The 25,862-nt window shown below is 38.1% G+C and overlaps 2 pseudogenes; one reads left to right on the plus strand and one right to left on the minus strand.

Annotated features, from left to right (window-relative positions):
- LOC103671798 overlaps positions 1–2,235 on the plus strand; it is a 4,045-nt pseudogene extending 1,810 nt beyond the window's left edge.
- Positions 2,236–8,868: 6,633 nt separating this feature from the next.
- LOC103671330 lies at positions 8,869–10,246 on the minus strand (annotated as a pseudogene).
- Between the last annotated feature and the right edge of the window lie 15,616 nt (positions 10,247–25,862).

The raw sequence follows: 25,862 nt of genomic DNA on the forward strand, positions 1-25,862 counted from the left end.
TTTTTTTTTTTTACTTTTTAAGAAATTACATTTTTCATTTTTTTCCAATTATAAAAACAGTACATGGAGATGATAGAAAATATCAACAAACATCTATTCACTGTACTAACGAAAATGCAGCAAATCCTTGATTATGCAAATTCAGATGCAGTACTATTGGTGACTGGCTCCTGCCTTCTATACCAGGCAAAACCTGGTCATTTCACTGTCCTCAAAATAATCTGATCACACATTTTAGGCAACTATTTTGGGGGAGGAGGGTTGGGAGACTTCAATTCTGTCCTTCTGTCATGGTTTTCTGTATATTATTCCACGTAAAAATCTTGCAGGTAGATATCCCCATTTTACACATGAGAAATGAGGGCTTTAAAAAAATTAAGTGTAGTACGGTCATAGGACATGAGGTCTACATAACAGAAATCAATATATTGTTATATGTCATTGGCGAACAATCTGAAAGTGAAAGAACATCAGAAAAATCCAAATAAATTTAATGCAAGACCTATACACTGAAAACTATAAACATCACTGAGAGAAATCAAAGAGGATCTAGATAAGTAAACATACCATGTTCATGGATTGAACACTCATTGTTAAATGACAGTTCTCTTCAGATTGATCTATAAATTCAAATGTAATTTCTATCAAAACCCCAGCAGCCTTTTTTCTTTTCAGAAATTGACAAGTTTGAACCTGAAAGTTATATGGAAATGCAGAAGAGCCAGAATAGCCAAAACAATTTTGAAAAAGAAAAACAAAATTGGCAGACTTCCACTGATTTCAAAACTTATTATAAAGCTATAGTAATGAAGACAGTGTGATATTGTCACAAGGATGGACGTATAGATCAATGGTACAGAATAGACAGCCCAGAAATAAACTTACATTTATGGCCAACTGATTTTCAACAAATCTGCTAAAACAACAATTCAATGGGGAAAGGGCAATCTTTTTTTAAGCAAATAGTACTTGGACAATTGGATATTCTTACATGTGGAGAAAAAAAAAAGACTTTGATCCTTACCTCATGCTAAACAAAAAATTAATTCAAATGGATCATAGATTTAAATTTAGAAGAGCTGGGGAGCCTGGCTAGCTCAGTTGGAGGAGCATGGGACTCTTGATCTTGGGGTTGTGAGTCTGAACCCAAATTGGGTGCAGAGATTACTTTAAAAAATCTTTTAAAAACTAAAAAATAAAGATAAATTTATAAGAGCTAAAACCATAAATTCTAGGAAAAAAGACAAGAAAAATCTTTTGGTGTTAAGAATGATTCATAAAAGAAAAAAATGATAAATTGGACTTAACAGAAATTTAAAACTTTTAACTCATGTATTAAGAAAACCAAAGACAAGCTGCAGACTAAAAGATTTTTGCAAATTACGTATCCAATGAAGAACTTGTATCCAGAATAAATTAAGAACACATAACAATAAGAAGACAAATTACCTAATATTAAAGTGGGTGAAAGATTTGAATGGACATTTTACCCAAGAAGTTTTATGGATGGCTAATAAGCACATGGAAAGATACTCAACATCATTAGTCATTAGAGAAATACAAATTAAAACCTTAATGAGAGTTGTGGCCTGTATGCAGCAAGGCCACGGGTGGACTGGGGCTTGTGCCCCTCTGTCAGGCTGGCAATGCAGGGCCCCACTGGGCACTCCTGCACAGTTTCAGCATCTTCTTGCAGGGGCTGCTCCGTGCAGTGGCCTTCAGCATGTTGATGCTCAAACCAAAGAACCAAAGCATGAAAGACATCCCTAGAGGATATGGTTTTCAGACACTTCCAAACAAGTCATAGGAATGTTGTTCATCCACTCTGCAAATGTGTACCTAACAGATCTCCTCGAATAGGACCCTCGTTTACTTCAGCTTCCTCCCGGGACACAACTGTTGGCAAGTTGCTCATCTATGTGGGCATGCAAGCCATGAGCCTCTTGGTCAGGTAGTAGCAGTGGAAGTCCCTGCATTTGGACGAATGTGGAGCCCCTCTGCAGTGTGGAGCCCAGGTGCAGCAGTATGTTTTTATATCTTGATCATGATTTTTGAGAAGTCTGTCACCTTCATCGTCCTCCTCATACTTCAGTGGAAAAAGGTGGCCCTTTGAGTCCCATTGAAAACCCAGATCTGAAACTGGCCATCGTCATGCTGATTGCCCTTTTCTTTGTCAATGCTTTAATGTTTTGGATAGTGGACTACACACCTAAATTCTTCAGCATGCTCACTTGAAGAAAAAATGCAATCTTTTACAAAACCATGGTATCATTATACCTAGGAAAAATTAGTAATAATTCCACATCATCTAACATTCCGTCCATATTTGTATTTCCCCAGTTGTCCCTACCATGTTTATAGCTGTTTTTCTTCCTAAACCAAGATCCAACCAGGGTTCAGATATTGTGTTTGTTGTTATGGCTCTCTCTTTTAAAAAAAAAATTATTTAGTTGAGAGAGAGAGAGAGAGAGAGCACAAGTGGGAGGGGCAGAAGGAGAGGGAGAGAGAAACTCAAGCAGACTCCACGCTGAGCACAGAGCCCCAGGTGGGCTCCCATGACATCATGATCTAAGCAGAAACTGAGTTGATGCTCAACTGACTGAGTCACCCCGGCAGCCCTTGTTAATCTCTTTAATCTCTTAATCTAGAATAGTCATCCCACTTTTTTTTTTCATTGCATTAACTTTTTGAAGAGTTCAGATCATTTGGCTATAGAAATGTTCCATGTTCTGGATTTGTATAATTGCTTTCTTGTGTTTGGTTAAAATTTTAAGTAACATTTATACATAATGTTGTTATGGCATTTGATGATACTATAGACAGGCTGTGTACATGGATATTCTTTGTTTTTGATAATACAAAATTAACATTGAATTGATATCAGAACCAAGCAAAAATCTTGCAATACTGTAAAAAATGCTATTGTCTTGGTTTAGATCTAGCCTAGAAAGAGTACAATTGTTATACATACATAGGCACGCACACAAAAGTAGGAATTTGTGGTTTGTGATTCCATAACTCTGTTGGGGAAGGGAATAAATGTTATGGAAGTTCTTAAACTAAACGCTTTACTATCCAAGTTCCTGACTTTATTTATTTATTAATTTTAAGTAGGTTCCTGTCCAATGTGGGGCTTGAACTCATGACCCTGAGATCAAGAGTTACATGTTCTACAGACTGAAACAGTCAAGTGCCCTTTTCCTGAATTCATTTAGCCTCTTACTTGTTTTTGGATTCTCTGTATAACATAAGTACATCTCAGGGTTAGAGGAAAATAATTCTGAAGAATTTATGTGTTTCATGATTTAATAGGTTTAAGTGTTTTTTTTTATAAAAAGGATTTTACTTATTTATTTTAGAGGGAGCATGAGGGGGGAGGGGGCAAAGGGAGAGGCAGAGAGAAAATCTCAAGCAGACTCTGTCTTAAGTGTGGAGCCCAACAAGGGGCTTGAACTCACAACCCTGAGATACAACCTGAGCTAAAATCAAAAGTTGGATGCTCAACTCACTGAGCCACCCAGGCACCTTAAGTTATTTTTTAATAATTGATCTGATTGCTCTTTTGGGCTTTTATTATGGAAAATTTCAAACTCATATAAAAGTATAGTAAAATGAACCCTACAAGCCCATCAGCTAACTTCTACAGCGATCGGCTTTCTGCTGTTCTTGTTACATCAATTTCCCTCCACGCATAGTTTTCTTGTTCTTGCTTGCTGGAGTATTTGAAAGCAAACCTCAGGGATCATACGTTACCTCCTTTACATACTTCGGTTTGTGTTTCTAACAATGACTTTAAAAACATGATCACAATAACGTTATTATAGCCAACAAAATTAACAAATTCTTATTCCCCTAATAATCCATATTTAGCTTTTCCCAGTTATCTCCAAAATGTCCTCTTCCTCCTCTTTCATTTGGTTTTTTTCAATCAAGATCTAAATAAGGCCTGAACATTGCATTCAGTTGATATGTCTCTTAAGACTATTTTAGTCTATGACACTACCCTCTCTCTTTTCTTACACCATATTTTGGGTGAAGAAACTGGATCATTTGTCCTCTGGAGTTTCCCAATTCTATATTTGGCTGATTGTACCTATGAAATGTTGTTTGTCTTGTTCCTCTAGCCTCCATATTTTCTAGAAATTGGTGGTTAGATCTAGAAGTTTGATTAGATGTAGTTTCAACTATTTTGGTAAAAGTATTTCATAGGCAGTGAGTTGTACTTTCTATTGCATCACGTTTGAAGAAACACAGTTAGTGAAGATTATTCAGAGGATTTTGGTTTTATCAAATGATGTATTGCAGAGTTCCCCATGAGTTTGCCACTTGATAATTTAAGCAGTCATCAATGATTGTTGCCTGATTGAACCAGAAAATAATCAAGTAATTTGCCTGACCCATAATTTCTCATTTCCAAAGCTAATAGGTTTTGACCTAATTAGCCACTGCAGTTGCTTTCCAATAGAATTATAGTTTTAAAACTAGGTTAATTAAATGATTTTTTAAAATCAAAACACAAATCTCATAGGCAATCAGTGTGTATAAGCTATAGTTTTAGTTGGCATTTTCGTTGTGATATTCCTCATTCAAAAGGTTCATATTTCCCCCCTCATCTCAATTTACAAAAATTAACTTGAAATAGATCAAAGACGTAAATTTAAGGGGTAAAACAATGAAACTCTTTTACAGACATAGGGGGTAGAGATGCCTGGGTGACACAGTCCATTAAGTGTCTGCCTCTTGGTTTCAGCTCAGGTCGTGATCCCATGGTCATGAGATCAAGCCCCATGCTGGCTCTGTGGGGAGTCTGCTTGAGATCTCTCCCTCTGCCCCTCCCGCTCCTGCTCTCTCTCTCTCTCTCAAATAAATAAATAAATCTTTTTTTAAAAACCGTAGGGGATAAATCTTTATAAACTTGAATTAGGCAATGATTTCTTGGATGTGATACAAAAGCACAAGCAATAAAAGAAGAAATAGATAAATTGGACTCAATCAAAATTAAAAAAATTTGTGCTACAAAAGATACCATCAAATGAGTGAAAAGACAACTCACAAAACGGGAGAAAATACCTGCAAATTGTATACCTGATAAGGGACTTGTACCTAGCACATATAAAGAAATTTTAAAATTCAATAATAAAAAAGAACTAAACCAATTTGAAAATAGGAAAAGGATTTGAATAGACATTTATTCAAAGAAGATATACAAAATGGCCAATAAGCTCATGAACAGAAACTTAGCATGATTACCATCAAAGAAACCATCAGGTAAATGCAAATCAAAACCACAATGAGGTTTCACTTCACACCCACTAGGATGGTTGTAACCAAAACAACAGATAATAATAAGTGTTGACACGGATGTGGAGAAATTAGAACCCTTATCTATTGCTGGTGGGAATGTAAAATGGTGCTGGTGGGAATGTAAAATGGTACTGCTGCTTTACAAAGCAGTCTGGAAGTTCCTCCAAAGGATAAACACAGTTAACATATGACCTAGCAATTCTACTCCTAGATATACACCAGAGAAATGAAAACATATGTGCACACAAAAACTTGTACATAAATGTTCATAGCAACATTCATAATAGCCAAAAAGTGGATACAACCCAAATGTCCATCAACCAATGAATGGATAAACAAAATGTAGTGTGTTCAATTACACATAATGGAATATTATTCAGCTGCAAAGAGGAGTATAGTACTGTAGTGCTACATGTTATTACATGGATGAACCTTGAAAACATTATGCTAAGTGAAGGAAGCCAATTCCATCTATAATTTATGATTCCATTTATGTGAAATATCCAGGATGGGCAAATTTATAGAAACAGAAGGTAAATTATGGTTTTTATGACTAGGTTGGTGGGTTGTGGGGGAGGAACAGAGAAATGAGGAATGACTGCTAATGGGTATATGTTTCTTTTTGGGATAATGAAATGTTCTAAAATTGCTTGTGGTGATGGTTGCACAACTCTATTGTAGTATTTATTTTTTCTAGTTTTACTGAGATGTAATTGACAGATAGTGTTGTATATATTTTAAATAAGTGAATTGTACAGTATGTGTATTATATCTCAATAAAGCCTTTTTTTTTTAACCTTTCAGGATAAAAGCTAAAGCAGTTCGCTTTACAGGTGAAGAGAACTGCAAGTACAAAGACTCCCTGAGGCCAAAAAAAGGAATGAACAAATGAACAAAAGAAAGAGAGAAAGAAATGAGGTTGCTAGGTTGATCGACAAATATTTGTAAACTGGAGAGCAGATGGAGGAATGGCAGTCATTAAACAAACATTAGAAAGCTTAAACTTAATGCCTGAGGTTAGGATGGGGAAAAAGCAAGCTTCTTCTTGAGGCAGAAATCTGAATAGGAATTGACTAAAAATGGCTTAAAAATTAGTTGGACTCCTAAATATCCTCCTTTGGCCCTTCAGTCAGATGACACCTCATCCTGCCGCCCATGCCATCCCTCCTGTTGTGGAATGGAGTGACTTTTCTCTAGAGTGGGTTAAAGACAAAGGGACTCTGTTCTCAGGGACAGGCACAGTTGGGGACTACAGGGAGATTAATGGGAAATCTACATCCAAACAATGAGACACCCAGCCTCCTTCCTACTGAACTGCTAATAAACTGGTAATCAGTTTTCCTATAGATACTGACAGCTGGGGATCCCCCTAAAAAAATAGTCAAAGCTCTGCTAGGTCATACTACTGTAAAACCCACTCATCAACAGGACTCAGTGCCCAACACACATCTTCCATTCAGTTTTTCAGTCTTTCTCTCCTAAATATCATTGGACAGCCTAAGATCCTCAAACACTTGAGGAGAATCTCTAGCACCTAAGACAAAAACCAAAACAGTGACAATGTAGGAAGCAGAAGAGAACTTTTAAAAATCATCATAATTAATATCTTTGTGTCCTCAGAGGGATAAGAAAATTTTAATATGATAGGAGAAAAAATTCAACAGAAAGGTTGGAACATAAAGGTTAAGACGCTTTCCAGAAAGTAGAGTGAAAAGACAATAAAATGGGAAAAAAAGGGAAAAAAATTAAATTAGAGGATCAGGCCAGGACATTTTAAAAAATATTGTATTTATTTATTTGAGAGAGAAAGAGAGATCGTGCATGAGTTGGGGGGGCAGAAGGAGAGGGAGAAGCAGACTCCTCACTGAACATGGAGTCGAATGTGGGGCTTGATCCCAGGACCTAGAGATCATGACTTGAGCCAGAGTCAGACACTTAACCAACTGAGCCACATTTAATATCACATTTAATATCACAATAATAGAATTTACAGAAAGAACAGAAAATAGGAGGAAAGAAAGAATTTGAGATAATACAAGATTATTTCCAAGAACTGAGAAACAATTTTCTAGACAATGCTCTATTTCTCAGAAAGTTATTGAAGGATGTATTCCTGGAAAATGAGGCAGTTATTCAAGAAATATGAAATCATGAGAAGTAGAAGACCAGGAATTCACCAAAACAGAAGAGAAATAAGAATTCTATGACTGACAGTAGAACAAAAATCCCAAGGAATCTGCTGTGAATCACTTTAGGGTCTGAATCAGGACAGAGTACTTCAGGAGGGAAATCAATCTCTCCCTCCCCACATATACATACACATACGCACTAGATTATCTGATATATTTTAAGACTTTGAGGGGTGCCTGGGTGACTCAGTTGGTTAAGCAGCTGCCTTCGGCTCAGGTCATGATCCTGGGGACCTGGGATCGAGTCCAGCATCAGGCTCCCTGCTCAGCAGGGAGTCTTCTTCTCCCTCCCCCTCTCCCTTTACCCCTCCCTACCCCATTTGTGTGCTCTCTCTCTCTCTCTCTCAAATAAAAAAATAAAAATAAAAGACTTCACAAGCTGTGTATAGGTACTTCTAGTGGAGGGTTTGGTGATAAACTAGTGATCACTTCTTAAACAGAGAAAAAATAAGACAATGATTAAATCCAGGGAAAAATTTTAAATTGTAATACAAAAGAAATGTTATTATATATACTATATGGCTCAGTATGAGTATAAATACCAAATAATGGTCTAATCAAATATTATGATATTTGGATGCTAGGAGGATGAGGGGAAGGGAAGTGTATGTGTGTTGGGGAGGAGTTGTAATGGAGTTAAATGATCTTTCATAGTAGATGGTTAAGGGATGGTGTTTAAACTGAAAAAGATTGAGCACCTGGGTGGCTTAGTCAGTTAAGGGCCTGTCTTCAGCTCTGGTCATGATCCCAGGGACTTAAGATCAAGTCCCACATTGGGATCCCTGCTCTATGGGAAGTCTGTGTTTCCCTCTGCCCCTCACCCATTCATTCTCTCAATCTCTCTTGCTCTCTCTTAAATAAATTAAATCTTAAAAAATTAGACTGGAAAAGATGAAGAAATAGCTGCAGAAGCATGTTCATAAATAAAGAGTTAAGTATCAGAAGAAACTACTAAGAGTTGAAGGTAGTTGCCTTGGGGAAGAAGAAATTGAGAATAGAGAGGGTAAGCCTGACGCTGGATGTTCAACCTTACAAGCCTTGTAAAACCACTTGACCTTTTTTTTGAGCTTCATTTATTTATTTGAGAGAGAGCACATGCATGTGAGCCAGGGAAGGGGCAGAGAAAGAGGGAGAGAGAATCTCAAGCAGACTCCCCTCTGAGCGCAGAGCCCATCAGGGGGCTTGATCTATCCACCCTGAGATCGTGACCTGAGCCGAAATCAAAAGTCGGCCACTCAACCAACTGAGCCACCCAGGCACCCCCGGACTTTTTTCCTAAACTTTTCCAGGCTATTTTCTCACGTTACTTACAATGTACACATTCCTGAAAACACACCATGGTAGCAATACCGTTTATTTCCAAATTTCTCTGCATTCAACTTAAGAGGTGTTTCTTCCCAAGAAACTGAAATTTTCTGCCAAATGGGCTTGATCAAATAGGAGAATTGGGTTCATAAAATGGATTCATTGCAAACTTTATGTATAAATCATAGACATCAGTAAAGAAGTTTTTTATTCATCTTCTTGCCTTATGTCACGAACCATAATAAATCTCACATGACCTGTGGCAACAAATGCCAAAAGAAACCACTCCTTGAACTTGCCCGCGGTTTTCAAGTCCATGTTGGTGGACAGTCACATGTCATCATCTACGAGATTGAGAGCAGCATGAGCTATGAACTGCTTCAGATGGTGACGGTCATCGTTGGATTCTGCTTCTCCAGCTAGCGAAAACTCCACTTCAAAAACTGGATTATCATGGTGGCCAACACTTGTAAAGCAGAAGCTCTCAGACATTGTCGTCAGCAGATAGCCCTTGCAGGGAACGGCCAGTTACTCCCCACTGCAGACCTGCGCTGGGCAGCCTCTGCTGGAACTCCCCGAAAACCATGTGACTTTTCAACGTGTGTGTGTGTGTGTGTGTGTGTGTGTGTGTAGGTGGAATAGCCAGTACTAAATAAACAATGGCTGATTTTTTGCTTTTTGGCTTTCTTTTCATCAAGGCTTCATTACCCTATGCAACATAAATTGTAAGATCATCATGTATCTTGCTTAAATTACATTTTAACCCTTGATTTGGGAGCTTCCTTAGGCTTCTACACACAGTGTGGACAACACCCTAGCATAATCTCATTAGCAGCACTTTCATAAACTTTTACAATGTGATTATATATGTTGCTACCTCAACTCAGCTACTTACTGTTGATTCTTATAGGCTTCTGTTTCCAAGTTCAATTTTCTGTCCTCGAGGTTTGCTGACTGACAGGTACACAAGGGACTCTTTTTTTGCATAAATTTTATTACAAGTTGTATGAAAGTCTGTACTATAATAAAAGGTATATTGCATAAATAACATATAAAAAACTAAACATATATCCAATATAATATGCATGATAAAACTTGTGTCTATGGGGCATATTACAAAATGATATTTAAGGTTAGTGAAGATTATTAGAGGTTTTTTAGTGAAAGGTAGTGTGGATAACCTGCATTATTGAAAGAAACAATGCAAAGTCTATTAATCCAGATAGTTTAACAAAAGAACACAGATTTTAAAATACACACACAATGTTATATATTTTCTATGCCCTTAGGTCTGTAAATATATGTTAAAAGGATAAACGGATATCCTCTTGGGAGAGTACAAAATTTGAAAGGGATCAAAAAGAACTTACCTTAACTTAAAATATTCCAGTTTTTTTTTAAACAGAGGGGATGTTTTCATGTATTTCCCATGAAATTAAAAATTAATATCTAAAAACTGGATATAATTTAAAATGAATTTTATTAAGGTGTAATATACATGCAAAAAAGTGCATTTGTGCACTTTTTACACTCAAGACATTTTCACTAAGTGAACACAGCTATGTTACCACACCGCGGTCAAGAAGTATGATATTACAAGCCCCCCAGAAGATGTCCCCACCCCTCCTCTCAATAACTGTCCCACCTCTCCATCCCAAAGCAAAACATTACCCAGCTTCTAACAACGAAGATTACTGTTGCCCATTTTTTACTTTATACAAATGGAATCATTATGATATATATTCTTTTGTCTCATTTGTTTGCTCAACATAATGTTGTAAGATTCACTCATTCTTGTTGTTTCCTGAAGCTGTCATTGCCCTCAGAATTTGACTATTAACAGATGACTTTTTAATAAGGGTTCAGTGCCCCTAAACAGTTTTTTAAAAATAACTAAGTAAGTTTGAGTTTCACTTTTCACATGATTAAGGGGGGACAATTATGCCTGACAACGGTATCCAACATCAGCATGTAAGCTCCTGACCTCCAAGCGATCTGCCATCACCAAAAGAAATGATGAGAATAGCAGTTTTAATTTAAGAATCATTTGAATCATCTGGATAAAATGCATAAAATTTGATTAAATTCAGAATTTATGTATATTTAACCTAAGCAAGATATTCAGTTATTTTAAAAACGTGATTAAAATCTGATGGGATAGCTTGCTACTGAAAAGAAACACGAAGCTTGCGGGGGCAGTGATAAATTTAAATCTCTAATGAAAGATTAAAAAGGGATCAGTTCCATGGCCAAATCCCCCAACAGCAGCGTGAGGAACAGCATGGAGCTTTTGTCACAAGCTGTTTCAGGCCTTGAAGCTTAACAAACAAGTCTTAAAATAAAAATATGTGAGTTTATAGACATGAAAATAGAACCTAGTAAGACTAAGCCTGGGCTCTGCCTCTTCCATTGGCCTGGAGGCTTAAGATCCCTTTCTTCTTCTTTTTGGGATTACTTCTGACCTGTGTTATGGTCTTCATGAGTCTAGCTGAGATCTTCACCTACAACTCCCAGATGAAGCCGTAAACCCGCTTCCAACTCCGACTCCTCTGCTGACCTGGCTTTCACATAAGGTGTGGACAGGAAGAGGACTGAGCGGGGAGTTAACTGTCTTTCTGCTACTGCTAAAGCAGCATAGCAAACGAGTCCAGTGGTTTCCAACCTTTCCAGAAGGAGATCCCACTGAATGCACTTTGCTGCTTAATTCTGGCTGTTGCTCTGAACTGTTGCCAGGAAGAGAACATACTCTCTGCGCGCAGCATGCACGGTCACTGTCTGCCATGTGTCCCAGTAAGTGTTGTGGCACACCCTGGAATCATCAGTATCGCTGTTTCGAAACAACAGTATCACTGTTCTCTTGCAGAATATTGAAAACAGCCCTCAGATACCCGTGACTACCTTCAGATCTGTTACCGCCCCCGTTACTGTAAAGATGAGTGGCCTGAGGTGCACAGAGTTAAGTGATGGAATAATGAATATAATTATAGCATGAGATACAGATGCTAGTGGGAAGCGTACTGAACCATGAATTAGAAGGCATGGGTTCCAGCCTTCACTTTAAAAGACTTAGCTTTGGCCGGACTTTCTAAACTTTTCTCACTTTATACATTTCTGTTTGTTTTTTACCCCAAATACATTACTCTTCCAATTTATAAAAAGTAGTATCATTTTACAACATGCAGTTATAACATTGAAATTCATGTTCCCTTATATTTTTTCATGGCTGACAGTCTAAGTAGGGTGAGCATTATATGTTCCTCGTATACTTGTTCCTCATATACTTGTTCCTTCCTTATTCTCCTTCCCTTGCCTTTTTCTCCTCAATTAGCAGAGTAAGAACCTCCATGTTCACCCCTATGACCTGTATCAACATTTCTAGAAGTGTGATCACTTCTTCATATTTGTTCAGGTAAATGTACATAATTGACACATCACACTTGAATTGGATTCCCTGTAAATTACAAATGCAGTGCACTGCTGCCTGAAAGAACACAGCCATCAGTGACACACTGGTCATCTCTGGGGGCAAAGAAACCTAAACACGCTGAAGTAGACTAACTCATATTGCAGACCTAGCACAGACCTAGCACATAATTCTGGTAACATGGCACTTCACTTAACGCCTAGTGCAGAGAACTTGAGTTTCCTTTTGAATATCTGGATGAGATTTTATCTTGGAATGTGAAGTTGCCAGAGAAACTGACCTGTTCAAACCTGTTTGGGCATTCTTAAGAATGATTGCTCTTTACTCTGGTTAAGATTATAGACTTTCCATTGTGGCTTTGGTCTGACAATCACAATCATGTAGAAAAAGTCTTTGTTAAGCATTACAGATAGTTTTGTAAAATCTGAGGACCTCAAGGAAAAGAGTTTACTAGGGATTTGCTAGTATTAACTCTGTACAACTTATGGGTGCAATCTCTTACTCATTTAGGAAGCATGGAATGAGATCACCAAGCATGTTATAGCATAACACCATTCCTGAAAATGAACACTAGTCCACTTATGGGAGGTTAAGAGGAGTCGAAGGTCTAAATAAATTAATCTCTAAAGAAAACAATAGAGTCTCCATCTTAGTAGGAACAGTGGCTATTTACTGGGCAACTCGTTTCTGCCACACACTATCTAAGCCCTCTTAATATATTATCTAATTTAACTAAATTCTCACAACAATCTTATGAGGTGAGTACTGTACCACTATTTTACAGGTAAGAGAAGTGAGACTGAGAGAGGTTAACATCAGTTACTAAAGCCTCACACCTGGTAGGGACATCAGACTTCAGAGCCAAGTCTGTCTGATTTGAAGTCTTAGTTCTTTCCATGATAAAATACTGCTGCTGTTTTTCATTCTGTGCTTTTTCTTTGTTTTGTTTTAGCTAATGGTTAATCATATAAATACTACATGAATTCGTTCTTCTTTTAATATATGGTGCATTACAGATACATTGAAGTCCCTCTTTACGCTCATCCTTAATCCCAGTTCCCTTTCACCTTCCTCAGAAGTGACACTGCTTTAAGTTTTGGAAGATCCTAAGAGATCATTCTTAGAATATCCATTAGATACACAAGAAAAGATATTCAACATCATTAGCCATAATGGAAAAGCAAATTAAAATCACAATTAGGTACCACTACACACCTATTAGACTATTAAGTGACTAAAATAAAAAAAAAAGTGGTAACATCAATTGCTGGTAAAAAGACAGAAACTGGATCTCTGAGACATTGCAGATCGGAATATATATGAAACACTCAGTCTAGAAAATATGTCTGTCAATTCTTTATGAAACTAAACATCACTTACCCACAACCCAGCAATTGTATGCTTAAACTTTTACCCCAGAGAAATGAAAACAAACTTTCACAAAGAAACCTATACGGGAATGTTCATAGCAGTCTTACTTGCAATGGCCAAAAACTGGAAACAACCCAAATGTCCTTTAATGAGCAAATGGTTAAGCAACGTATGGTTCATCCTTACCATGGAATTCTGCATAGCAATAAAAAGAAACAAACTGTCAGAGAGCCCAAGATGTTGAAGGAATAGGAGACTTTAGTTTCTTCTGGTCCCAGGAATTCAGCTAGATAGCTCTCAAGTCCTTCTGAACACCCGCAAACTCAACTGGAGATCTAAGAAAAGAATTGCTGCAACTCTACATACAGAAAAATGACCACTTTCTCTGAGATAGGAGATGCAGAGAAGTGAATCCAAGTGGATAGATGGGAAGATAAACCGTGGGGGGAAGGGAGCCTCCGTAAGCCGGCCACCGGAAAGTGATACAGCAGTGGAATGCAAAATTGGAACTTTTATTTTTTTATATTTTAAGATTTTATTTATTTATTCATGAGAGATAGAGAGAGAGGGAGGCAGAGGTAGTGAAAGAAGCAGTCTCCCGGAGGAGCAGGGGACTCAATCCCAGGACCCTGGGATCAGGACGCGAGCCAAAGATGGATGCTTAACCGACTGAACCACCCAGGCACCCCAAAATTGGAACTTTCAGAAGTCTGCTCTGGATGAAGAACGTCCCTGCCAGAAAGGTGCTCAGGTGGCTAAGGGGGGTGGAATCCTAGGCGGGACCGTGTGGTCTCAGGATCCCCGGGATCACAGAAAGAGCAGGAGTGTCTGAGTGCAGCATCAGAGCAGGGAAGCCAGTTGCAATCAGCAAGCCCAGATCAGGGCTCTCAGCTCCGTGTTGCCATAAAACCACGAACCCCAACAGTCGGGCAACTGCTCTCTGAGTAGGGGCCCAGCAAGCAGCAGAACTGCCTCGACACCCCTTTCCCTCCCCCAGGAGGAGGAGTTTGCAGGGTTTGGAGACTCCAAACGGGATTGCATGCCTGAGATAGAAAGGCTGGGCAAGGACGGAGTGCGGCCTCCGGAGAGCAGGGAGACAGAGTGATGCAGTGCTTTTCCGTGAGGGTGCACTGAGGAGTCAGGGGCCCGAGCATTCTGCTCTGGAGCTGGAGATTCAGCACCATTTTCATTCTCATCCTCTAAAGTGGCTCAGAAAGCCTTTAGGGAACAAAAGCCACATAGAGCAACTCTGAGCCAATTACTTAGCCTGGCCCCTGGCAAGGGCGGTGCAATTCCGCCTGGGGGAAAGACACCTGACAATCAGCGCAACAGGCCCCTCCCCCAGATCAGCAAGAATATCAGGCTATGATCACGCTCACCCGCTGTAAAACTCCCGTGCTAGGGGAAAACAGTATATAGAATTCATGTTTTTTTCCCCCATGATTCTTTAGTTTTTCAATTTTAATTTTTCTCTTTCCTTTTTCAACCAATTTCTTGTTTTATCAACTCTTTTTAACTGTCATTTTTACACTTACGTTCTATCCTTTTGTTGTGTTTAATTTTATTTTTATATATATATAAGTTTTTTTCTCTTTACAATTTTGGGATGCAGTATCTTCTAAAAAACAGACCAAAATACACCCAGAATCTAGTGTATTGCTGTATTCTCTTCACCTATCTAATCATATTCTCTCTCTTTTCTTCTTTTTTTTGTTTTAAGTCCTTTTTAATTTTCATCTTCACAGTTACGTTCTATCCTTTCAATGCATTTAATTTAATTTTTGTATATATATAAGTTTTTCTTTCTTTACAATTTTGGGATCTCATTTTCTAACAAACAGACCAAAATACACACAGGATCTCTGTTCTGTTCACCTGTCTGATTATATATATATATATATTTTTTTGGTTTTGGGACTCTTCTGCTTTGTTTAGTATATATTTCTCGGGGGTTGTTGCCATTTTAGTATTTTGTTCTCTTGTTCATCTGTTCTTCTCTGGACAAAATGACAAGATGGGAAAAACTCACCTCAAAAAAGAGAACAAGAGGCAGTACTGACTGCCAGGGACCTAGTCAGTATGGATATAAGTAAGATGTCAAAACTAGAGTTCAGATACTGGGCTTGACAAAAGCATGGAAGACACTAGGTAACCCCTTTCTGGAGGAATAAAAGAACTAAAATCTAATAGAGTCAAAATTAAAAAGACTATTAATGAGATGCAATAAAAAATGGAGGGTCTAACTGCTAGGATAAATGAAGCAGGAGAGAGAATTAGTGATATAGAAGACAAAATGATGGAGAATAAAGAATTTGAGAAAAAGAGAGATAAACAACTACTGGATTATCAGGGGAGAATTAGAAAGATAAGTGATAACGTAAAGTGAAACAATATTTGAATAATTGGGATCCCAGAAGAAGAGGAAAGAGAGAGAGGGGCAGAAGGTATATTAGAGCAAATTATAGCAGAGAACTTCCCTAATCTGGGGAAGGAAACAGACATTCTAGTCCAGGAGGCACAGAGAGCCCTCCTCAAAATCAATAAAAATAGGTCAACACCTCGACATATAATAGTAAAACTTGTAAATCTCAGAGACAAAGAGAAAATCCTGAAAACAGCTCAGGACAAGAGGTCCATTACCTACAAGGGTAGAAACATTAGACTAGCAGAAGATCTATCCACAGAGACCTGGCAGGCCAGAAAGGACTGGCATGATATATTCAGGGTGCTAAATGAGAAAAATATGTAGACAAGAATACTTTATCCAGCAAGGATGTCATTCAAAATAGGAGGAGAGGTAAAAAGCTTCCAGGACAAACAAAAACTAAAAGAATTTGTGATCACTAGATCAGCCCTGTAAGAAATATTAAAGGGGATCTTTTAAGCGAAGAGAGAGCCCAAAAGTAACATAGACCAGAAAGGAACAGAGGCAATACACAGAAACTGACTTTACGGGTATTACAATGGCACTAAATTTGTATCTTTCAATAGTTATTCTGAATGTAAATGGGCTAAATGCCCCAATAAGAAGACACAGGGTATCAGATTGGATAAAAAAGCAAGACTCATTGATATGCTTTTGCAGGAGACTCATTTCAGACCCAAAGACACCTCCAGATTGAAAGTGAGGGGGTGGACAGATGACTGGATTAAGAAGTTGTGGTCCATATATACAATGGAATATTACTCAGCTATCAGAAAGAACGAGTTCTTAACATTTGCTACAACATGGACAGCACTGGAGGAGATAATGCTAAGTGAAATAAGTCAAGCAGAGAAAGACAACTATCATATGATTTCTCTCATCTATGGAACATAAGAACTAGGATGATCGGTAGGGGAAGAAAGGGATAAAGAAAGGGGGGGTAATCAGAAGGGGGAATGAAACATGAGAGACTATGGACTATGAGAAACAAACTGAGGACTTCAGAGGGGAGGGGGGTGGGGGAATGGGATAGACCGGTGATGGGTAGTAAGGAGGGCACGTATTGCATGGTGCACTGGGTGTTATACACAACTAATGAATCATCGAGCCTTACATCGGAAACCGGGGATGTACTGTATGGTGACTAACATAATATAATAAAAAATCATTTAAAAAAAAAAAAAGAAAGTGAGGGGGTGGAAAACCATTTATCATGCTAATGAACATCAAAAGAAAGCTGGGGTAGCAATCCCTATATCAGACAAATTAGATTTTAAACTAAAGACTATAATAAAAGATGAGGAAGGACACTATATCAAAATTAAAGGGTCTATCCAACAAGAAGATCTAACAATTGTAAATATTTATGCCCTTAACATGGGAGCAGTCAATTATATAAACCAATTAATAAGAAAATTAAAGAAACACATTGATAATAATACAATAACAGTAGGGGACTTTAACACCCTACTCACTGTAATGGACAGATCACCTCCACAGAAGATCAACAAGGAAACAAGGGCTTTGAATGACACACTGGACCACATGGACTTCATAGACATATTCAGAGCATTTCAACCTAAAGCAACAGAATATACATTCTTCTGAGTGCACATGGAAATTCTCCAGGATAGATCACATACCGGGTCACAAATAGATCACATACTGGATCCCATACCAAAAGATTGAGATCATTCCCTGCATATTTTTAGATCATAATGCTTTGAAACTTGAATTCAACCACAAGAGGAAATTTGGAAAGAACTCAAATACATGGAGGCTAAAGAATGAATGGGTCAACCAGGAAATTAAAGAAGAATGAAAAAATTCATGGAAACAAATGAAAATGAAAACACAACTGTTCAGGGGTGCCTGGGTGGCTCAGTCGGTTAAGCGTCTGCCCTTGGCTCAGGTTGTGATCTCACGGTCCTGGAATCAAGCCCCACATCAGGCTCCCTGCTCAGCAGAGAGTTTCCTTCTTCCTCTCTCTCTGACCCTCCTCCCCACTTGTGCACACACACTCTCTCTCAAATAAATTTTTTAAAAAAGAAAACATAACTGTTCAAAACCATTCCAAAGGCAGTCTTAAGAGGGAAGTACATAGCAATACAAGCCTTTCTCAAGAAACAAGAAAGGTCTCAAATACACAACCTAACCTTATACTCAAGGAGCTGGAGAAAGAACAGCAAATAAAGCCTAAACCTAGCAGGAGAAGAGAATTCATAATGATTAGAGCAGAAATCAATGAAATAGAAACCAAAAGAACAGTAAAATAGATCAATGAAACTAGGAGCTGGTTCTTTGAAAGAATTAATAAGATTGATAAATCCCTCTCCAGACTTGTCAAAAAGAAAAGAGAAAGGACCCAAATAAATAAAATCATGAATGAAAGAGGAGTGATCACAACAAACACCAAAGAAATACAAACAATTATCAGAGCATATTATGAGCAACCATATGGCAACAAATTAGGCAATCTGGAAGAAATGGATGCATTCCTGGAAATATATAAACTTCCAATACTGAAACAGGAAGAAATAGAAAACCTGAACATACCCATAACCAGCAAGGAAATTGAAGCAGTAATCAAATATCTCCCACCAAACAAGAGTCCAGGGCTGGATGGCTTCCCAGGGGAATTCTACCCAACATTTAAAGAAGAATTAATATCTATTCTTCTGAAGCTGTTTCAAAAAATAGAAATGGAAGGAAAACTTCCAAGCTAGTTCCAGGAGGCCAGCATCACCTTGATCTCAAAACCAGACAAAGACCCCACCAAAAAAGAGAATTACAGACCAATATCCCTGATGAACATGGATGCAAAAATTCTCACCAAGATACTAGCCAGTAGGATCCAACAGTACATTAAAAGGATTATTGACCATGAGCAAGTGGGATTTAGTCACAGGCTGCAAGGGTAGTTCAACATCTGCAAATCAATCAATGTGATACACTACATTAATAAAAGAAAGGACAAGAACCATATGATCCTCTCAATAGATGCAGAAAAAGCATTTGACAAAGTACAGCATCCTTTCTTGATAAAAACTCTCTGCCTTGTAGGAATAGAGGGAACATACCTCAATATCATAAAAGCCATATACAAAAAGCCCACAGTGAATATTATTCTTAATGGGGAAAAATGAGAGTTTTCCCCCTATGGTCAGGAACACAGCAGGGATTTCCCCTCTCACCACTGTTATTCGACATAGTACTAGAAGTCCTAGCCTCAGTAATCAGACAACAAAAAGAAATGAAAGGCATCCAAATTGGGGCAAAGAAGTCAAATTCTCACTCTTCGTTGATGACATGATACTATATGTGGAAAACCCAAAAGACTCCACCCCAGAATTGCTAGAACTCATACAGGAATTCAAGAAAGTGGTAGGATATAAAATCAATGCACAGAAATCAGTTGTATTTCTATACAATAACAATGAGACAGAAGAAAGAGAAATTAAAGAGTTGATCCCATTTACAATTGTACCCAAAAGCATAAGATACCTAGGTACCCAAACCTAACCAAAGAGGTAAAGAATCTCTACTGAGAAAACTATAGAACACTCATGAAAGAAATTGAGGAAGACACAAAGAAATAGGGAAACATCCCATGCTCATGGATTGGGAGAACAAATATTGTTAAAATGTCTATGCTGCCTAGAGCAATCTATACACCTAATGCAATTCCTATCCAAATACCATCGACATTTTTCACAGAGCAGGAATAAATGACCCTAAAATTTGTATGGAAATGGAAAAGACCCCAACTAGCCAGAGGAATGTTGAAAAAGAAAACCAAATCTGGTAGCATCACAATCCTGGACTTCAAGCTCTATTACAAATCTGTAATCATCAAGGGAGTATGGTACTGGCACAAAAACAGACACACAGATCAATGAAACAGAATAGAGAACCCAAAAATGGACCCTCAACTCTATGGTCAACTAATCTTTGACAAAGCAGGAAAGAATATCCAATGGAAAAAAGACAGTCTCTTCAACAAATGGTGTTGGGAAAATTGGACAGCCACATGCAGAAGAATGAAACAACTGGGGCGCCTGAGTGGCTCAGTCGTTAAGCGTCTGCCTTCTGCTCAGGGCGTGATCCCAGTGCTATGGGATCGAGCCCCACATCAGGCTCCTCCGCTGGGAGTCTGCTTCCTCCTCTCCCACTTCCCCTGCTTGTGTTCCCTCTCTCTCTGGCTGTCTCGCTCTGCCAAATAAATAAATAAATCTTATTAAAAAAAAAAAAGAAGAATGAAACAACCATTTCCTTACACCATACACAAAAATAGACTCAAAAAAGATGAAAGACCTAAATGTGAGAAAGGAGTCCACCAAAATCCTTGAGGAGAACACAGGCAGCAACCTCTGTGACCTCGGCCTCAGCAATTTCTTGCTAGACACATCTTCAAAGGCAAGGGAGACAAAGGCAAAAATGAACTATAGGGACTTCATCAAGATAAAAAGCTTTTGTACAGTGAAGGAAATAGTCAACAAAACCAAAAGACAACCGTGGGAATGGGAGAAGATAGTTGTAAATGTTTTATCAGATAAAGAGCTAGTATCCAAAACCTGTAAAGAACTTATCAAACTCAACATCCAAAGAACAAATAATCCAATCAAGAAATGGGCAGAAGACACGAAAAGACGTTTCTCCAAAGAAGACATCCAAATGGCCAAAAGACACATGAAAAAATGCTCAACATCACTGGGCATCAGGGAAATACATATCAAAACCACAATGAGATACCACCACACACTAGTCAGAATCTCAAAAATCCACCACTCAGGAAATGACAGATGTTGGTGAGGATGTGGAGAAAGGGGAATCCTCTAACACTGTTGGTGGGAATGCAAGCTGGTGCAGCCACTCTGGAAAACAGTATGGAGATTTCTCAAAAAGTTGAAAATAGAGCTACCCTACAGCCCAGCAATTGCACTACTAGGGATTTACCCCAAAGATACAAATGCTGTGATCCGAAGGAATAACTGCACCCCAGTGTTTATAGCAGCAATGTCCATAACAGCCAAACTATGGAAAGAGCCCAGATGTCCATCAATAGATGAATAGATAAAGATGATGTGGAATATGTATACAATGGAATATTACTTAGCCATCAAAAAATGAAATTTTGCCATTTGCAATGATATGGACGGAACTAGAGGGTATTATGCTAAGTGAACAAATCAATCAGAGAAAGATAATTATGATATCACTCATATGTGGAATTTAAGAAACAAAACAGAGGATCATAGGGGAAGAGAGGAAAAGATAAAGATGAAATCAGAGAGAGAGACAAACCATACCTTTAATCATAGGAAACAAACTGAGGGTTGCTGATGGGGAGATAGGGTAACTGGGTGATGGACATTAAGGAGGATACATGATGTAATGAGCACTGGGTATTATATAAGACTGATGAATCACTGCCCTCTACCTCTGAAATGAATAATACATTATTAATTGAATTGAATTTTTAAAAAGGAAAGAAATTATTGATACACAAAACAAGAACTTGAATTGATCTCAAGGAAATTACGCTGCATGGAAAAAAATATCTTAAAAGGGTAATGCCATTTATATAACATTCTAGAAATGACAAAATTATAGAGATGGAGAACAGATGAGTGGTTGCCAGGTGTTTGGGGTGGAGTCTGGGGAGCATATTGGGTATGACTTTAAAGGGGTAGCATGAGAGATCTTTGGGTGATGGAGCAAGTCTCTAACTCGATTGTGGTGGTGGTTACATGAATTTTCATACGTGATAAAATTGCACAGACGTGTACACACACAAACACACACACACACACACACGAGTGAGTATGTGGTGATATCTGAATAAAGTTGTGGATTGTATCAATGTCAATTTCCTGTTTTGATACAATGAGTTATCATGGGCAGAAACTGGAGCACAAGTACATGGGACCTTTCTATATTATTTTTTTACAACTCCCTGTTGAATCGATAATTATTTAAAATTTAAAAAATCAAGTTCATTGCATACATATATGTTCCTGTATAAAATTTCTAGTATTGACTTTTGCATATATGTGGTTTTTTTCCATAAATACTATCATACTGAAGTGCCATTCTGCAAACTAGATTTCTCACTCAATATTCTAGGTTTTTTTTTTAAAGATTTTATTTATTTATTTACTTATTTAGAGTATGCACACGAGAGAGAGTGGGGGGAGGGGCAAAGGCAGAGGGTGAACAAATCTCAAGCCAACTCCGTGCTAGAGCAAGACACATGGCTCCATCCCACGATCCTGAGATCATGACCTGAGCCAAAATCAAGAGTCGGATGCTTAATGGACTGATCCACCCAGGCGCCCCTCAACATTCTGTTTTGGGGTCCATCCAAAATTAATACATAGAGACTTAAGTATTACAACTACTGGATAGGATTCTAATATATGAATGTAATATTTTATTTATCCCTCCCCAATTTATGAACATTTAGATTTTTTTTCAATTTTTGCCTATTACAAAGCTTGGTGTAATGAATATTCTTGTATGTGACCTGTTGTGCACATGGACAAGAGTTTTTCTAGTGTAGTATTTCCTATACTTAGAGGTAATCACTAACTCAATATTTATTGAGGACTGGCTATAATATTGTTATGATTGACGAGGGAATGGAGAAGTTAACTCACCAAAAGTCCCGCAGTCAGTAAGTGTGGAGCCAGAATTCAAACCCATCCTGTCCAATTCCAAAACCCATATTCTTGGGGCGCCTGGGTGACTCAGTTGTTAAGCGTCTGCCTTCGGCTCAGGGCGTGATCCTGGAGTTCTGGGATCGAGCCCCACGTTGGGCTCTTCCGCTGGGAGCCTGCTTCTACCTCTCCCACTCCCCCTGCTTGTGTTCCCTCTCCTGCTGGCTGTCTCTCTCTGTCAAATGAATAAATAAAATCTTTTAAAAAAAAGAATACGGATTTTTAAAAAGATTTTATTTATTCATTTGACAGAGAGAGAGCACAAACAGGCAGAGCAGCAGGCAGAGGGAGAAGCAGGCTCACCGCTGAGGTGAGATCACAGGACTCAGAGATCACAACCTGAGCGGAAGGCAGACACCTAACTGACTGAGCCACCCAGGCGCCCCCAGGACTCAGAGATCACAACCTGAGCGGAAGGGAGACACCTAACTGACTGAGCCACCCAGGCGCCCCCAAAACCCATATTCTTAACCACCGCGGTGTGCTGCTGCCTCCAGCAGTGTTCAGTGAAAATCTTCTGGGTGTCTTCTCTGAATGTTGATCCAGGTGTCCTCAATCTGTACTCTGCAGTTTAATCTTTCAACCTAAAATGGTGTCTTTTTATTTTTTCTGGTTAATTAAATCATCTTGATTTGAGACCACAATATTTCAGCATGTTGAGATAAATATTTACTTCAAACACAACGGTTTTTAGAGCATTGCCTGTAAAGTATTCCTGCCAAAAATGTTGAACTTGAATCTCATCAGGCTTCTAGTGTCATCTTCCATTTAGAGGAAATAAAAAGAATAGAGGAATAGTTTAGTAATACCACAGGGAAGCAACTCATATATCCATAATGTAGAATATTCTATAGGGCAATTAACATAGTTTTTGTGACAAACCAATGCCATGAAAAATATATATGTATATATTTGTGGGGGAAAAGTTCTCTAAATTAAAAGGAACTTAGGAGACTTGGTAACCAATTATAATAGAGATCTTATTTGTACTTTCATTTAAATAAACCACTTTAAAAAAAGACATTTTTGAGATGAGTAGGGATTTTCTGTTACTAGATGATATAAAAGGATACCAAGAAATTATTGTTAATTTTGATACAGTCTTTAAAGGCATTGTGTAGTTATGTAAGAAGATGTCCACTTTATTTTTATTTTTATTCTTTTTAAATATTTTATTTATTTGACAGAGAGAGAGAGCACAAGCAGGGGGAGCAGCAGAGGCAGAGAGAGAAGCAGGCTCCCCGCCGAGCAAGGAGACCGATGTGGGACTCCATCCCAGTACCCTGAGATCATGACCTGAGCTGAAGGCAGACGCTCAACCGACCGAGCCACCCAGGTGCCTAGATGTCCACTTTAAAGAAGAAATTCTTACCAAAGTATCTGCAGGTGAAATGATACAACGTTTGGAATTTGCTGTAAAATACTCTGGGGGAAAAAAAAAGAAGGATAGATACAGCAAATGGGCAAAATCTTGACCATTCCTGAATCTGGAAGATTCTTCTGTTTTTTACTACTTTACCAAATTTTACTCTTCTATCTACTTTTTACTATTTTACCAAATTTTATAATAAATTTTAAAGTGTTTTTAATTATAAAGTAAAAGAAAACATGGCAGGGTGAAGATAAAGGTTAGAAAAGGAAAAGAAAAAATAGAGCTCATAATCCACTACCCAGAGACAACCACCATTGAAACTAGGTGCATTTTCTTCTAGTACTTTTCAATGCATCTTTTGATTAGATTTTCATAATGAAGGTAAAAATCTTGATATAGGGACACCTGGGTAGCTCAGTTGGTTAAGCGACTGCCTTCAGCTCAGGTCATGGTCCTGGTGTCCCAGGATCAAGTCCCACATTGGGCTCCCTGCTCAGTGGGGAGTTTGCTGCTCCCTCTGACCCTTCCCCCCTCATGCTCTCTCTCTCTCTCTTTCTCTCAAATAAAATCTTTAAAAAAAATAAATAAAGTGTTTTTAATTATAAAGTAAAAGAAAACATGGCAGGGTGAAGATAAAGGTTAGAAAAGGAAAAGAGGGGCGCCTGGGTGGCACAGCGGTTAAGCGTCTGCCTTCGGCTCAGGGCGTGATCCCGGCGATCTGGGATCGAGCCCCACATCAGGCTCTTCTGCTATGAGCCTGCTTCTTCCTCTCCCACTCTCCCTGCTTGTGTTCCCTCTCTCGCTGGCTGTCTCTATCCCTGTCAAATAAATAAAATCTTTAAAAAAAAAAAAAAAGGAAAAGAAAAGAAAAAATAGAGCTCATAATCCTCTACCCGGAGACAACCACCATTAAAACTTAGGTGCATTTTCTTCTAGTACCTTTCTATGCATCTTTTGATTAGATTTTCATAATGAAGGTAAAAATTTTGATATAGGGAAGACTGAGTGGCTCAGTTGGTTAAGCATCCAACTCTTGATCTCAGCTCAGAGCTTGATCTCGGGGTCATGAATTCAAGCCCTGCACTGGGCTCTACACTGGGCATGGAGCCTACTTAAAGAATCTTGATATAATTTTGTGTCCCACTTTCCTCCTTTACATATATATGCATTTTTAATATTGTCATGAATTCTCTTAAGCATCATATTTAATGATGGCATAATAGTTCATTGAATAGTTATATCCAGGTTGCTTTTGATATCTCTCCTCTGCACTTACATATCATCCTATTAAAATTTCTAATAAAATATTTATTCTGTATCACATTTTTTGTGTGGGGGAAGGTGCAGTCTCTTCCTATATACTAACACAGTGCTTGATACATAGAAAATACTTAACAAAAGTTTATATAAATTAAATGAAAAAATGGAGACTTTTTTGGATTGTTCCATTAGCTCTGTATAATAGCCCATGTTACTTTATTTTGACAATCAAAATGTCATGAAAGTCCATGTTGGATTCATTATTTGAATAACATCTTCCTGCATATCTCTGGTCTTTCAGTCTTTCAACCCAATCAAAAATTAAAAGGACTTTGGTTAATAAAGCTTCCTTTGTTCTTATTGCTCACCACCTGATCCTTAGACGAATTGATGAAGCATTCACATAGTAATCTACAAAAATTATACTGGGTGGCAACACCAAAATTTGTCTGGCGGCAAATTAGTTTTCCATGAATCTTACATAAGAATGCTG

The sequence above is a fragment of the Ursus maritimus genome, unplaced genomic scaffold (assembly GCF_017311325.1).
Source record: "Ursus maritimus isolate PB19 unplaced genomic scaffold, ASM1731132v1 scaffold_6, whole genome shotgun sequence".
In the NCBI taxonomy this organism is placed as follows: domain Eukaryota; kingdom Metazoa; phylum Chordata; class Mammalia; order Carnivora; family Ursidae; genus Ursus; species Ursus maritimus.